Genomic DNA, 6,000 nt, shown 5'->3' on the forward strand with positions numbered 1-6,000 from the left:
TATGCTTATGTGGGTACTGTGGTTATTCATATGATTCTTAGCCTTCACAGCATAATCACTAATCAATCTGATTATCCTCAATGAAAGCCATCACTATTTATGTGCATAAATACTAAGCATTTATACAGGGATGGAGAGAATGTACCATAATCATAGTTTTTATTAAGTGATTTTTTATTACCTAATTGATTTATTTCTCAATATTATGAGATTTATAAATATGTAATATTTTATTTCTATGCCTTTTTATGCTCATATTCTTTTCCTCTTAGGTATGATTTATTCTAGCTTATAGCAAATACACACAGGAGAGAAACCTAACAAATGTAAGGACATGTGAAATATTTTACAGTCTTCAAGACTTAAAAAACACCACAGATTTCAGATTGTGAGCAAGCCTTATAAATATAATTATAATGGAAAGTCATGTACACAGTCCTCAAATTTTCAAGCTCACCACAGAATATATAGTGAAGAAGAACCTTATAAATCTAATAATTGTGGGAAATAATTTACCCATTCATTATATCTTCTAGCTCAACACAAAATCCATACAGGAGACAAACCTGCAAATATAATGAGTGTGGGAAAAGCTGTATAAAGCCCTCATATCTTAAAAATTACTACATAATCCACACTGGAGACAAACCTTACAAATGAAATGAATGTGGCATGGTCCTCCTCTTTCCAAGCTGATTAAAGGATTCAGCTAGAAAACAACCTTGTATGTGTATGTGTAACAAACATGGAAAATCCTTTTTTGGCCTCTCAATTCTTTATTTTCACTAGAGAATTGATACCAAGTATATACTTTAAAAAATGTAGTAAGTGTGGAAAATGATTTACCACATCATAAACTCTCCAACTTTATCACAGAATCCTATCTGGGGACAAACATTCAAATATATGGAATGTTGAACATCCTTTACCCTGTCCTCAGTAACATTATAAGTTAAATAAATATTGTAAATAAAGGACAGCCTATTCAACAAATGGTGCTGGTCCAACTGGCACTCAGCATGCAAAAGAATGAAAATAGACCCGTTCTTATCTCCTTGTAAAAGTTCAAGTATAAGTGGATCAAAGATCTCCACATTAAACCAGATACACTGAAACTATTAGATGAGAAAGTAGGGAAAACCTTAGAACACATAGGTACAGGAGAAAATTTCCTGAACAAAACACCAATGGCTCAAGCTCTAAGGTCAAAGATTAACAAATGGGACTTAATGAGATTGCAAAGTTTCTGTAAGGCTAAAGATATCGTCAAGAAAACAAAACGGCAACCAACCAAATGGGAAAAGATCTTTACCAACACCACAAAGATAGAGGCCTAATATCCAAGGTGTACAAGGAACTCAAAAAGCTAGACACCAGAGAATCAAATAACCCTATTAAAAATGGGGTACAGAGCTAAACAAAATGTTTTCAGTTGAGGAACACCGAATGGCCGAGAAACATCTGAGAAAGTGCTCGACATCCTTAGCCATCAGGGAAATGCAAATCAAAACAACCCTAAGATTCCACCTCACACCAGTCAGATTGGCCAAGATCCAAAACTCAGATGACAGCAGATGCTGGCGAGGCTGCGGAGAAAGAGGAACACTTCTCCACTGTTGGTGGGGTTGCAAGCTAATACAACCACTCTGGAAATCTATCTGGTGATACCTAAGAAAATTGGATATAGTACTACCTGAAGACCCAGCTATTCCACTTCTGGGCATATACCCCAGAGACACTTTAATACACAACAAAGATATATGCACCACAATGTTCATAGCGGCTCTATTTATAATAGCCAGAAGCTGGAAGGAACCCAGATGTCCTTCAGAAGACGAATGGATACAAAAATTGTGGTACATATACACAATGGAATACTACTCAGCCACCAGAAACAATGACTTAACCAAATTCTTAAGAAAATGGCTGCATCTAGAGAATATCATCCTGAGTGAGATAACCCAGTCACAAAAGGACAGACATAATATGCAGTCAGTGATAGTGGGATGCTAACCCCAGAGGCTTGCACTCCCCCAGAAACAACTCACAGACTGTATGAAGTCCAAGAAATAAAGAAAACAAAAAAAAAATACATATATTTACAAACAAGAAGACTTTGACTGTTTCCATGTTTCGATTTGTTTTGCATGTACTTCACGCTTATTGTAACTATTGGGTTTTCAATGCGTACTCTCGGTCCCTTGAAAAAAATCAAGTACTGACTAAAAAAAATATATTCACATGGTTTTATGTGAAAAATTATTTTAATGTCAGAAAAAACAGTACTGACAAAAAAGTATAATTTTAAGCAAAAAATGTTTAAAATCTGTACATTTATCTTTGTTTTGTAAAATAAAGTCGTTTTAAAAAAAGAAAATATTAATACCTCAATAAAAGGAGGGAATACATATTATTAAAATCTAGCTTAGAATTAGTGTGGGTTTTAAAGTGTTTCTGGAATGGTATGAGTTTTTTCAAAAGGAAATGTATAAAGAGATAAGGCTGGGAAAAGAAGAATTAGAAGAGCCTCAGAAGCAGATTCGGAGCCTGCTATGTTTTAGTGAACTTGTTAGTTAAAAACCAAAAACAAAATAGAAAATAGGAATGTTAATTCAAATAATTGATATAGTTCTTACAAATGTTCAGTAGAAAGTGTTCATAGAAACACAAAATTTGGCTAAATAATCGAACATGGGATGTATAAGGGTTAAATGGGTTTTTAATGACAGGATGCTATAGCTGTATCATTTCAAATTATGTGTTATTTACCAGACTGACCATGTTCACTCTCAGTATTGACTCGAATGGATTAATGAACATTATCACCACTGTTACTCTTGTTAAAATGCACTCATTTCATAAAAAAAATATTGTAAATATATTTCCCATTCCTCACTTCTCCAAGGTGACTACATAATCCATACTGTAAACAAATATTACCAATGTAAAAATGTAGAAAGTCCTTCACACCAAAATCATAATTTTGGACTCAACAGAGCATGTGTATCAGATACAAACCTTAAAAATGAAAAGGTTAAGGCAAATCATTTAGCAGAAGCTACAATTTTAGACCATATACATCTATGCAAGGAATGAACTTGATAAGTAGTTGCTGACCTATTATCTATACAGAAACCTGTTGTTTACAATGAGAAACATAGTTCATTTTAATTTTTTATTAGATACTCTCTGTATTTACATTTGAAATGTTATCCCCTTTTCCCACTCCGTTCACATTCCCCCTCCCTATCTACTTGTCTTCACAAAAGTGCACTAACTTCCAATGACTGTCTCCACCTCAGTGCCTTGGCTTCCTCTACATTGGGAAAACATGCCCTCATTGGACAAAAGGCCTCTTCTTACATTGATGCCAGACACTGCTATTCTCTGTTTCATATGCTACTGGAGCCATGGGCTCCTCAATTCGTGCTCACTGGCTAGTGTTTTAGTTTATGGGAGCTCTGGAGGGTTTTGGTTGGTTAATAATGTTCTACTTATGAGGTTGCAAACCATTGCAGCTCCTTCAGTCTTTTCTATAGCTCCTTCATTGAGGTCTGTGTGTTGATTTGATAGTTTCCAGAGTGGTTGTACCAGCTTACAATCCCAACAACAGTGCAGGAGCCTTTCTCTTTCTCCACATCTTCACCAGCATCTGCTGTCACCTTGGTTTTTGATCTTAGCCATTCTGACTGGTGTGAGGTGAGATCTTGGAGTTATTTTGATTTGCGTTTCCCTGATGACTAGACAACTTAATAGTTGGATACATGAAAATTTGTTTTATTATGTAATTGATAAAATGGTGCTGTGAATTGATGTTAGTTCAACCATATATTTGTATTGTCTGGGAATGTGTGGTTATAGTTCTGAGAGAAGTTTGTCAGTTTAACCAGCTTGCCAAAACTTAGTGTGAGAGCCTCAACATCTAAATAAATGATAAAATACAAAAAATTAGTCATTCAAAATTCTTATTAATCAGAGAAGTACAAATAAAAAATACTCTGAGACTCCATCTTATAGCAACCAATGATAAAAATCTCAAGTGATAGTATAATAGCACATGCTGATGAGGATGTGGAGCAAGGAAAACACTCCTTATTTGCTGTTGGGATTTCAAACATGTACAACCACACTAGAAATCACTTTGGCAGTTTCTCAGAAAACTGGAAATAGTTCTACCTAAATATACCCTTTTGGGGCATATACCTAAAATATGTCCTACTATAACACTAGGACACATGCTTACCTCTGTTCATAGCAGCTTTATACTATAATGATACTCTATTAACCTTGCTACAGGAGTCTAGCAAGACTGTTCTCTTGAGTACCCCATACACCTGACTAAGACTAATACAGCCAAAGTGTTGATGGTGCTTGTTGATCCTTATTGAAGAGATTCGGGAAGGATTGAAGGCCCTGAAGGGAATAGAAACTTCATAGGAAGTCCAAGAGACTCAACTCTCCTGGACTTTTGGGGCTCTCAGAGACCAACCAAAAGCAAAAATGTGATGTACCCAGACTTCTTAAAAATATAAAGCTCAGTCTTCATATGGGTCTTGAATAACTGGTATGATGTATCCTAAAAGCTGGTACCTGTCTGCGGCATTTGTTCTTTTAGCTGGGCTCCATTATCTGGTCCCAGAGATAGAATATGAGCCTAGCACTGCAGAGACTTTATGTGCTAGGGTTGAGGGATACCTGGGGTGTGCTCTGCCTCTCAGAGTAGAAGTGGATAGGAGATATGGAAAATGCTTGTGGAAGTGGATTGCTAGGAGGTGGCAGCTTTAAGACTGTGAAGTGAATTTTTTAAATGACATATTATTTTATTTTATAAATATGCTGTATAAATCAAAGGAAATGGTCACAATTTTAACTGTGAATAATTCTACCCTTGGGTTTTAAAGAGTTTTTTCTCTAATATTCATGTGTAAAGTGCTCATTAGTTTTATCTGTTAATTTGGCCTGGCCCTACATTAATATTATACAGACTGGTTTACATTTATCCCAGCACATTATGAGTGAATCAAAGTACATGACATAATGTGATAGGCTTCATAAACACCCTGAAGGTATTAACAGAAAAATCTGAAGTCTCCCTAGGAAGAGAGAACTGTGCTCCTGAGCACTGACTACATTCATTTTCAAGCATGTGCTTCCAGGAATGCAATAGCTCATACATTGAATTCAGAGCTACAGACCATGGAATTGGATAATTCAAAAGACTGACCAACTGCTCGACCTTTTCCTCTCCCTCTCCTGTCCCTCCCCTCTCTCCACTCCCCCACCCCCACCTGTTTATAGATATGGTAGCCCTGCTTTCGATCTCCATGATATTCTAACTTTAATAAATCCCACTGTTCCTTAAGTGTGACAAATGGAACATTAAAATTTTCAGGAGATCAACATCTAGGTCTCCTTTCTTTAATGTTTAATTCAATTGCATTAATAATTTTCATCTTCAAGTTATCTGCTGTTATTAAGGGGGAAATACCTACTGAAAACTTACATGCCATTTGAGTTTAGTTCCTCATTTCTGAGAATAATCAATCTCAGGTTTCAAGTATGACTAGGAATCACAGATGAGAAAGTTCATATGCACTACAACATGAAGAGGACATCATCTTCATCATGCCTCCCAAACCATGAAACTACAAGTTACTCAGCTATAGTTAGCCTAAGAATCTCCTAACTTGGTACCACTAAACTTTAATATGCATGATATCAACAGAGTATTTTAGTCAAATATTGATTTTGTATTTTATTCAGATTTTATATTTTCATTAACACCTATAGAAAATTAGTTAAATGGACTGAACTACATTTTAATTTACAGGTCATCACATTCTTCAGAAAGATTGAAGAGCAATTCCTGAGAGAAAGCCAATTCTTTATATCTCTTTGGATGATTTTAAAATAAGACAAAGTTTAATAATTATCAAACTGTTTGGATGACAGAGATGGCATTATACTTACATTATAGAATCTGGAAAAAACATAGTGAAC

The sequence above is a fragment of the Micromys minutus genome (assembly GCF_963924665.1).
Source record: "Micromys minutus genome assembly, chromosome: 10".
Classification (NCBI taxonomy): Eukaryota; Metazoa; Chordata; class Mammalia; order Rodentia; family Muridae; genus Micromys; species Micromys minutus.